Source organism: Hyposmocoma kahamanoa, unplaced genomic scaffold, assembly GCF_003589595.1.
Source record: "Hyposmocoma kahamanoa isolate Upper Pololo Valley unplaced genomic scaffold, ASM358959v1 79, whole genome shotgun sequence".
Lineage (NCBI taxonomy): Eukaryota > Metazoa > Arthropoda > Insecta > Lepidoptera > Cosmopterigidae > Hyposmocoma > Hyposmocoma kahamanoa.
The window spans coordinates 11,619,380-11,631,496 of record NW_020653993.1 but is presented as its reverse complement, the minus strand read 5'-3'; the positions used below and the strand labels follow the sequence as shown (position 1 = coordinate 11,631,496).

At 33.8% G+C, this 12,117-nt stretch overlaps 1 protein-coding gene across 1 annotated transcript in view; it reads left to right on the top strand.

The window, feature by feature from the left end:
• The first annotated feature begins 1,289 nt into the window (after positions 1–1,289).
• The window catches only part of LOC113233559 (nephrin), a 485,341-nt gene continuing 474,513 nt past the window's right edge, over positions 1,290–12,117 (top strand). The window contains exon 1 of the mRNA XM_026468687.1: positions 1,290–1,508. The gene's annotated coding sequence lies outside the window, so the exon portion shown is untranslated. The remainder of the gene's footprint in view (positions 1,509–12,117) is intronic.

Below are 12,117 nucleotides of genomic sequence, written 5' to 3'. Positions count from 1 at the left end.
GGGATTTTCTCTTCGCATTGAGATCTTTATACCGCTTCATGTGCAGGTATTCAGTCTTCTCTCGACTGATTACTATTTCTATATATTACATATACCTAGATATGACTACTATATATAACAATACCGATATTATTTTGTAATTAATACTCAAATGAACAAGAAACTCATAATCATCAAGAGAAGCAAAGATAATTACAATGGCTCCTATTTCACGAAACAATACAAATTAATAATATTAAGTTAAATTTTGAATATGAAGACTGACAAACAAATATGAAACTAGTTTTTTATTTGATTATAGACATAAATTTTTATGATTCGCTCTGGGCCTTTTGGAGGGAAGTGTCGTTTTTATTTTGACTTTCAATTATTTTGTGAAATCTAGTTTAAAGTGGAATAGGATAGTGCTATTGTGCCTTAATGGAAGATTAAAACGCGAAATTATACGAATCTCGAACTAAAATACCCGTATCGGCGGCACGCTGCCTCAAATTGCCTATCCTGTTTGTGGCGGCCATATTTACAGAAACATAATTAAACGAGGACATGGCTCAAAGGATTTGTATCCAAGCCAAAATTATTAATTAATATAAATTTTTATTCTACACATTTCAAAATAAACAACAAACAGGTATTGCGTTCCAATTTTAAAACGGATACAATTTTTTAAATTTGAAAATCGAAGTGCCCGTGTGCTCTCTAAAAAAGTGAGAAGTGATCGTGGAATAATAAAAAAAAATCAGACTGAAGTTTAATCTGCATGCGTATGTTATTTCGTTTCGCTATTTTTATTAAAAATTTTATATTCCAAGCCCACTTTTGATTGGTTTTTCAACAACGTGGAGTATTTTTATTACAAAATCTAAAACACAAACTTATTTCTCATATTTGTACATCTAAAGTATTTTTTATATACATTTTTAACGACATAAAATTGTGCAATATAAAGAAGTTACAATTGACCACGAATACGGGCTACCGTAAACATCAAAAGAGCGTGTGTCGAGTACATATTTACTGCCAACAAAGCCAAAAAAGCTGTCTCTGATTGGATACTTTTTGTTTCTATACTCAGCTTTAACTAACCACGCGGCATTAACTCAGCGCGATGTAGGCCTAAATAGTGGTGTATAAAATACAGCATATTAAAAAACAAACTTGATTCAAATTCAGAACGCATTCGTAGCGCACCCTTGCCTGCTACAAGGTTCACGCAGCCTCTGGCTTCCCGGGCGATTTTACTGATCAGCGTGCCCCCTCCCTTAGCCCCCCTCCCGCCGCGCCGCGCAGCCTCTCCCGTTTCCAGGCAGACCGCTTCCAGCGCCCGTACGGTTCGGACGCGTGCGCTCCTCCGCGAAAATTCACACCTGTGGCGCTCGGCGCTGCAGAACAGGACAAATATAGTGCGTAATCGTCTATCCTTTTTCGATTCCTGCGTTCGATTTTGTTTTCAACAAACATTTTCGAAGTGTATTTGGATTACAGTGATGTTTTTCAGTGTTAAACAAGTGAGTGTTCAATTTTTATGAATGAATCGCAAACCTGTTTTGCACCGGATGGTTTAAATTATGTGGAAACCAGTCTGGACGCAATAGCCGATTTCCGCCGATACGGGTTTCGCCGTGGGAGTAATATAGCTTCTTTTTTTAATTCATCTGTTAATGATCTCTGTTTTTAGTGGGAACGGATTTAAAGGATTATAGACGTGCTCATAAAAAGGCTTGAGTAGATATGATCATTTGTTTTTTCAACATTAGCCTCAAATTTAGAGACGTGTTACTTATAGATTACATTTTACTGTTAAATGACAAGACAAAACAATAATAAGAATTGCGTAGTTCTCTCAGTTGTTCAATTTTCACGTATTTCACAGTTAATTTTCTGTAATGGTTGAGATAAAAAAACAAGAAATATTTAGTGCTAAATATGACTAGTGCTTCTGAAACACTGCCGCTTTTCTGGCGTTGAGATTGTTTTGTAGGAGCGCTATAAAAGTGTCTTGGAACTAAATGAATCGGGTAGATAATTAGGCGACGGCAATTAATAGGTTATTTTCAAACTATTGTCATTTTACTAAGTATATGTGTACCAGTCCTGACCGGATCCTGTTAAGGAGAAATTTGGACTTTGAAGAGTTGTTGCATAGAAATGATATAGGCTTTTCTCGTTATTATTATTTTTTAAATTATTGGTTGTTGACTTGGAAATACGTTTGAAGTTTGTCATAAAATGTATCCTTTGTTGAAAAAAAACACGATTAACATTTTATTGCATTATTCCTAATTACAATGGCGCCTGAAAAACAAATGAACGAGGCGAGTTTCAACAAACGTCAAAGATGTATTTTTGGTTGTATTCTAATAAAAATGTAATTGGTAGATCCATTAAGGATCCACATATCATATAAAATCGTCTAAATCTTTTGCATTACCGCGTGAATTCTCACATTTGAAGTCGAAATTGGTCAACTAATGATCCTACATAAAAATGTTATAATCCGATACGTTTTAGGTAACGTTTTCAGCTGCTGAAAAACTTTTCAGGTTTATCAGAAGCTTCCCTTTTAGATTTTCTTTTTGTGGCTTTCTACTATATCCATTAACTTTTTCCTATTGGAAAAAATCATGTTATCGTGTACAACCTTTTTACTGGAAATAAACTTTGGTAGAATCGAAGAGGCTACAAATACAATTATCGGAAAACCTTTACGAGTTATCCACGACGGTATAGGCAATCAGTGCTTTATTAGACGCATTGCGTAAATATTAGTCAGCATGTGAAAACAATTTTGTACCTTCCGGCTATAATAATAGAATTATAAATGTCTGTTCGTGGACACAGGCGTCCTCCTAGGCGCGTCACTAAGCCCGCCGTTATATAAATAAAAATTAATCAACATTCATAAAATACAACCTAACACTCCGCTACTATAAATACTTAAGAGTCTATAGAACTTCAAATGGCTTTGCTTCATTCTGCATAACAGTAAAAATGTTAAAAAAAAAAATAGTAAAATTGAGGATATCGATTACTATACAGTGTGAAAACACAATTCTTAAAAATTTTCACTATAGAACAAAACACAAACTTACCTCAAAATTTTACAAGTAAACCGCTGTATTCAATAGGTACTTAATATACCAATGATTTTTTTACATCAACTATACTAAATAGAACACGTATAAGTACAATACGATATACACATTTTTCAAATGCCCCTGCCTCTCGACACAATCATAATGAACCGTATTAGCACGGAAAAAAAAATTAATTCGAGCTATACTACCTCGTATTAACTCTTAACTTCTCCTGTTTAAATTATATTTGTTATCAGGCCCCGCATGCAACTAAATAAATAAATATAAACAACACGTTACTCCGATGCCAAAGCAAGTAACGGCGCGGCGGGCGTTTGTAGTACAAAAGAAATGCATTCGCGCAATTTGCGGCGCTAAACCAGATGACACATGTAAACACTTGTTCAAAAATCTCAATATGCTTCCTCTCGCCAGCATGTATGTTAGAGACATCTGAGTTTGTCAAGAATCACTCTCAACATTTCAAAATACATGGCGACATCATTCAATCACAAACTAGAGGTAAAATTATGAATCAATTATACCAACCTCGGTGCCATAAAATAATTTATACGAAGAACTGCTTCAACATGTGCATCAAGATTTTTAATAATTTACCAAATGATATTAAATTACTACAAGGACGTACTTTTAAACTACAATTGACAAGAAGGCTTTTGACACATTGCTTCTATAGTAATAAATAATATTTCGAATAGAATTAACCGTACACAAGACATTAATTCCATTACATTTGCACACCCGCTTGCAGGTTGAGTATTCAACTGTACCTAAATTAATTTAAGATCTGTATATTTACTGCATTCTGGCAAATAAACTTCTAACTAAAGCACTTGTGTTGTGAAAATCGGAAACAACGACGGTACCACAAACACTCAGAACCGAGACGATTAGGATAGTTAGTTTTTCGACACTGACACGGCTCGGGATCGAACCCGGAACCTCAGAGACAGCGACACCATGAAAACTGGTGTGCAAGCCACTCGACAACGGAGGTCATCACACATAAATTACAAAAATACATGAAAACACAGTAAATTCATCATTTGCTGGACACAGATAACCTTCAATGAGAAGAATAAGGTGGAAGTCACGCGGTAGTCCTCCTTCTTGGCCCAAGACTTCTAAAAGAGGTCAAGGTTGCTTTTTTGTATTCAATGTACAACCCAAAACGCGATTACCATCCATGCATGTATATATATGTACATACCTCATACCGCATAATAATACGAAAAGCAATTTCCTTTCTTTGCGAAACCAACAGCGAGATTGTTCCGAAACTGACATTCATTCGGGGACTTAAACAAAAACAGAAACCGCTGACTACATCGCAGTTTAAATAAAAAGTAGAGTTCAACGTTTACTCATCCAACATTTCTCAATTAATCCTGAAAATTTTCAGTTAACTCAGAATGTGACTACGCGAATTCAAATAGAACGGTTAAAATTTAAACTTTCATTTAACTGACTGAGATTTAACCGAGCAGAAATTTGAAGTTGGCAATGAACAATTAGGCACTCATTTAGATCTATTTGAGCTTAAGTACGCAGTTGAGAAAGTCGGAACTGGGGAAAAATACAACATTTGAAAATTCGAAAATATGTGAAATTTACTTTGGACCAAACATGGAGGACTGTGGCCAGAACTCTTCCTTAGAGAATACTGTGCTCAAAAGTCGTACATACAGGGTGTAATCGTTAAGTATTAATTTTTGACTGGTATCGAAATTACATTGCCTAATGAGTAAATGGACGTCAATAACTTTTTTAAAATTTTAACGATAAACGCTCTTATGCATTTAATAAGACATGGAGAGCCTTTGTTTCGAACAATGGCTTTGAATACAACATTTTGTACTTACTGAAAAATCATTCAATAAGTTTTTATTCAATTAAAATATAGGTTTCTTGCTTTATTTATAGCAGTTTTGTTGTCTATAACTTTTTGTTACCTCTTAAAATAGGTCAACTAAAAACTTTGCGAATGTCATATTAAAGGGATTGTTTAACGTTAAAATTTTGGATATTTCTAGTTTCATGTTTTAAAAAGTTATTGATGTCGTTTACCATTAGGTAATGTACTTCCGATATCATTTCGGAGGTTTTTGATATAAGAGATATCAAAAACATTTACGGAATTATCGCCTGGGCATACTTAACGATTACACCCTGTATTATATGTAACACTGTTAGTAAAGGACGAGGAAATTAGTAGAAATTATAACAGCTCGTATTATTTACCATGAAGTTAATTAACAGTCTAATTATGTTTACCGTATTCGAAGTGGAAATTAAAAGCTATAAGAAAACGACAAAGTAAATATCCAAATAACAAGAGGGTATATTAAAAATGCATGAAGCCCCTAAAGCTTTAAAGGAAATAAAATAATACGGTTTTACCGATGATTCTAAAGTGACTTCAAATAAATAATTATGTTATTTTGAGTAGAATTACGGAGTTTTCGTTCACGGGTTGGATATAGACTGCTCCAAAGAAAAACCTAGAAAGGTATAATTTTTTTAAAGGGATTATACTCCCATAGTAAGTTCTTATCTAATGGCGGTGACAGCCGCTTCAAAAGTCTACAATTTATCAGAAATTTCGATACATTGAAACTTAGTAAGGCGCACTTAGTCTGGTTCGTGACTAGCCAAAAATTTTTTAAGTAACTTATAATCAATTCAAAACATACCAAGTGTGCTAGGTTTCAAAGTAGTTAATACAAGGTATGTGAATTGGGAATTAGTGGATAGTGGAACCTTACTGATACTGAAAATATCAGTCGTTTTATTGATTTACTTAGTCAAATAAAATCAAATTTTATTCCAAATTTTCTATTGCAAATGCTAATGCTGTGTTTTGTTCTGGTTGCTACAGTGACTTTACTTTTAAGTACTATAGACATTTAAAGTTAGTAAGGGTATAATATATATATTTAACTATTAATGTAACTATATTAGACAACATTACATACGTTACTCTGATCCCAAAGTAAGGAAGGAAGTGCTGTTAAATCTGTTGTTTTATAGAGTACTACGTCAGCCGATCAACACATTAAAGACTATGATGATGTTAGGACATTAAAATATGATTCGATGACGACCAAAGACAATGAGTTACATAAAACAGTGCACATTATAGAAATGACAACAAGGTACTTTATGACATTAGCTATACACAATGACAATCGCGATAAAACAATACATTTTACGAACAATAAAATACTTAATAATAAAACACGCATTGTGTAAATTTTTAAAGATGTCACATGGATGAAATTCGATAATACCTTTCAGTGTGAACGTTTTAATGTATCTGTTATTCATCGAGATAAGGTTACGCCCATCCATTTTTTTTTGTGAGTGTATTGGTAACGTGACATGTGTGCTGACAATGTCTTATTAAACTCAGCTATTTTATAGATTAGGTACCGTTTTACTTTCCGGTTTGCAAAACAAAATTAGTAATGCATCCGTTCTTAATAACGTTACCTTAATTTGAATAAAAGATTTTGACTGGTTTTGAAATAACAAAAAAACTGCATTTAAAAAAATGTTTTTTATGATTGTAACTAACACAAACGGTGTTCCGTTGGCTGTGAGTTCGGAACTAACTAGTGGAGCGTGGGTGGTAGGCTACAACTTTTGAACTTACAGAGAAATAACTAACTAAATACATACCAATAATCACGAAACTTTTGATGATGAAGACGACCAAATTGGTTTTTGGTGATTTGTAATGTTACAGTTTTATTACATTTAAATAATTCCATAGTTAACAAATAAATAAGCAACATTAACTTCAGTAATTCATTTTCCAGCGGATATCGATACGAATACCATCAAAGATGGTCAGTTAATGAGAGTAATAAATGCGGCACACCTGCCGTTCTATAAATAAAACAGCAGCTTGCAGTAGTCATTCATCAAATGTTGCTATATGGTGTTATATTAACTGAAGGTAGCATGTTAACTTCTACATACATATAATTATACATTAAAGAAACAAAAGAGAGTTTAATTAAAACAGTAACGTTTTGGTTTCAAGTGTCGTGGCAATCGACAAGTCATAATTGTTACGAAATGATGATTTAAAATCATATATTAACATAACTTATGTAAAAAAGTAATAAAAACTTTAAACATAAGATTCAATCTGATGAATAGTAAATAATAATGGACAAATGCCTTGCTGGACTCTTTTAAACACGTGATATATTGTAAATATGTTTTTCAAAAGTGAATTGTTGGTTCATCAAAAACTAAACATATTTGATGAACACAAAGTGAGAAGCTTAACCAAAATCGATTTCCAATGAGAACGCGTTCTTACAATTTATTTTAACATTTCTCTCTTATTTCATTCAGGTGCTCTGGCACTCGCTACCCTTTTAGTAGCAGGTAATCTATCAAGCGAAGGATAGCTGTATCAAGGTAGATCGCTTATTTAGTCTGCCTACGCTTTGCAACCGGTCTAGACAACATTATACAAATGCAGCGATCACTCATTTATGTTCTACCCTTGATAAACTGAACGTGGTGTAAATAAATAAGGTAGTCTTTGATAATGAAAGTAATTAGTTACGACAGGATTATTGACATTATGTTTTCTTATAGCAGAGGCAGGAAGAATAAACCATATTATTATAAAGCTAAAATTTCAAATCGTTTATACCAACCCCGTTGCCACAAAGTAATTTCTAAGAGTGAGTGCTTCAACGGAAGATATAACTTTTCAATAAGTTAATAAACCAAATTAAATTATTGTTTCAAGGACCTACTTTTCAATCACAATAAACAGAGTGGCTTTTGGCACAAAGCTTCCACAGTAATAAATATTTTTCTAGAATTTACTAACATTGACTGAAGTTTATTTAAATGCTCTTTACCTGTAGAAAATAAATTTAAAGTTAAGAAACAAAAATTTTTGCACTAACCAAATGATATTTGTAGCTGATGTCACGTACGTTACTTGTTTTAAATATATATTGCCACTTTTCTCAAAAATACATTTTAAATTTCGCCGTTTTATTATTGAGGGTGCGAAATATGGCTGGATTCTGGCAAATAAATGTATTGTTTTTTATAGTATATGCTTGCTTTCGAGTCAAACAGCACGTACCTTCACTTGCCAAAAACAAAATTATAGATAGATGTTTTGTCTTCCCATATCAGTGTCGTTTAAATCACTGTCTGTTTCATCATTATCATCGTCAACATATGATTCGTCACACTGTTGAACACGAATCACTTCTGTGTTTTCAGACCACAGTCACATGCTGGCCTTATGCGTGTACTACAGGTTAACGTTACTCGTCTTCCTTTTCCTGGCTATATGTCTCATTGTTTTTGGGGTCGGCCCTCCCAGTCCTCGTGCGCCACTCCGGACGCCTTTACATGAGCTCAGGGTCTATCGTCTTCACATCTCTTTAGACGGTTCCTGTACAAGAGATCTAGGGTCTGCCTAGTTATCTTTTGGCGGTTCCAGTTTCAGGCGCCTGGTGTATCCATACGCATTACGTGGTCAGACTTACGTAATCGGTTTTCTTTTGGTTTTTCCACTTTAAACGTCCCTTAAAAAACTCATTTCTAAGCAAGCGTATTTCAGTTATATTCGCAATTGAGAAACAACCGTTTTTCCACTGGGATACCCACTACGCGACTTCGTTTATTAAAAAAAAAATGCTGTGGTATAAGATTTCTAATTCCAATGTGATCGATTCTGATAACATTGTTACATACACATATTTGGAATTGGCAAATGTTACAAATGTATACGTGATACGATTACTCCGCTTCCTCTATTTGCATCTGACCTCTCTCCTATATTCAAACAAACACGAGTGTCTCTTTATAGAAGCCATGCATCACTCACGGGTTCGCCCTCGTCACGACAAAAATCCACTTGTTTCTCAATAAATGTCGATGTTTTAGCTATTTTGCTCCCTTTATTTATCGTTGACTTTTACTATACTTAAGAATACATGTGTATTGTAAATGAAATAACAAGAGTTTGAATAATGTTACTGAATGTAACGGTTAAACGCTACCAGTTTCTACTTCGATCATATTTAATGTACATGGTATTGTTTATGGTTTTCTCTATGTTCTCGTAATGCCCATTTAATGGCGCTCACTAAACTTTCATAATTAATTGCCATGTAAAAGCTTATGGTATATTTAAAGATGCCATTTAATGGTACAATATTGAACTTGTAGTTTATTGCTATCATCTATCTTGGTATTTAAAAACGAATGTATGTTTATCCAATATGTTTATTCATCCGATTGCGTTAAAACTTTCCTGAGTTGTCATGCCGATACCCGCAATAGTTTTTGAAGTAATTGAACATTCTGCTAGGCATGGGTCTTTTCTAAAGAGCAGGTTAAGGTCATAGAGTATTACGTTGCCCCAATGCGATTCACATATTTTACTGGAATTCCAACGCGAAGCTGTATAATAGGCCCTTACAATATAAACATCATAACATCCACATAACGAAATTTTGAATAGAGCTTTATCAAATTATTCGTATGTGTCTAAATTGTAAGTTACTGCCATTCGTGTTAAATGGGCGTAACGGCCTATAGCCAATACTCGTTCAAATCCAGTATATCGATTTTTGTTAATTGATCTATACCTGTGTAATTCGTGTATCTGAATCATTCGTGTCTCCCATTGGAGTACGTAGAGATCATGAACCTCCTTTCGCATCAGTCATCCATGCACGTTTTTTCTTGTTACTTTTAACCTGGCCTACTTTAAGGTCATCCCCTATGTGTCCGAGATATATGAGATCTACCGCTACCCCGGTTTCCATCTGCATTCACTGTACAAAATTTTATCATCAATCTACTAGCATTCATATATTATACACTACATATCTCTTATTAATAATAGATAGCACAAGCATCCAAGATTTTATGGACGGCAGTACATAAAATTGTTGGTGTTTTCTGCGTTGCTGTATTGCTTAGATTAAGTAAGCTACAAATTGCAAGATCTTTCTACTGCTCTTGATTATAAGCTTGTATAATGTTCTAGTTCAACGGTTCTCAAACTTTTTGTCTCGTAAGCTACGTGCCAATTTTTTCTGTTTTACGTAGACTCTAAAGCTCCATATTTTGTTCGTTGTGAAATGTTTATTTCACATGCAAATTACATGTCTGTTACAAGAAACTCAATAAATGCATCTGCGTAATGTGGATTATTCCATATATGTAAAGACAAAATTTTGGTCACGATTTAAATGAGAAGGAGGAGATTATCGTCATATCCTCCCCTTTTTACGCTGATATGACTTTATAGGTTAAAGTGAACTCGAAGAGTGTCAATACAACTTTGGGAATCATTGTTCTTGCTCATTATAAATACAGGTTTGACGAATGTCTCATTTAGTCTAGCTCGTAGCCATTCTGTTGAGCTTTGATAATGGTGGATTTATACTTATAGTTATTTTATAAGTCACAGCAAGTAGACTGCTTTGTTTTTGTTCAGAAACGTATGTATCTGACGATATCTAAGAGGAGCATGAATGTACCAGATGTAAAACTGAAAAAAGCTGTTTTAAAGTGACAGTATGAAAATTGTCACTAAAATGAAAAAAAATCATCTCTAGTTATCAACAGATACTATTTATATATATATGCTTATAGAAGCGCTACAGAGGCACAACTGTGGCACGTCCGTACGTCTTACTTCACAAATTTTATTGTGCCTGCAAAAGTGATTCTTCTAGATATTGTATAAACACCCTTAGACCATTAGTCCATTTACTAACGGTCCGTATAGGTCGTTTCCGGATCCCGTTTAGTGGTTGTTCAATTTGACAGGATTGTGCTACATTTAACCCATTTTTCGCACTCGTCTGTCTTTGTTTCTTCTTGTCTCCCAAAGACTGCGTCCTACAAATTCTTCTTAAATATTTTTTGTATTATATTTTATTGTGATGATAATGTACTTTTCCAATATCAAAGTGTTGTTTTTAATAGTGTGACGTCAACCTACAGTTTAACTGTTCCTTTGTACAATTAGACTGTGTGCATTTCGTTTAATTTTTATTAAACGAAATCGAAACGAAAATCATTTCATTACAAAATCGATAAGGAGCGTCTTACGCCATAAAACTAGCTGTTTCCTTAATTAAATTGAAACTACTTTCATAAACAAACAGATTTACAAAAAAGCACATTTGCACACGGTCCAATCTAAATGACACTCGATCGAATTACCATTTTATCTGTTCAGTCACAACGTCCAGCTTAAGATGAAACTCATTTGCTTTTACTGATAAGCAATTGAAAGCTCCTCTTTTATTAGTCATTGACTTGTTTAGTCTAATCACCCAGATAAGTTGGAGCTTCCATATCGTAGATACTGTTTTGAAACAGAGATCTTATAGACTGCGTTTTTAAATTGTTCCAAATTTATCCATTAGAATTTATAAGTATGTATAAAGAAATCTTGAGTGAGTCAAGAACTGATACCTTTTTAGCTACACTCATTTGCATAGGTTACTAACCTACGTTTAACACTCGTATTTTATGAAATGGCACATTTAGATTTCGTGAGAACCTGACTGTGGGAAACAGAAGCTAGTTTTTTGTTAAAGCTAGTTATAATTGTGTAGTTTATTACAATATAATTGTACGTATTAATATTTACTACTGTTAGGTATCTTTGTAGCTTGTTTTAATATTTGTTTTCTATGAATTTAAAAAGAAATAATTTACTTTGACACTTCATTATTTTCATTACTAGACTTTTCATTTCCAAAGATGACCTGTGCTTCTTTAGACCACAGCGTCCCGTTAAAACTGTGATCAGCAATCGGAAACTCTTGTCTTAGAAGGCGGAAGCGTCTGATTTTCTTGATGACAGAAATATATTCTCTCTGTACCATAGGTAGGCCATATGCTTTATCAAACTACATTGTCCTAAGAGAGGCTTGATCTGCAATATCAGACTATTGTTACTATTGTTACAGTGTTTCGTGTAAACAGGGCTGTTCAAGTATTT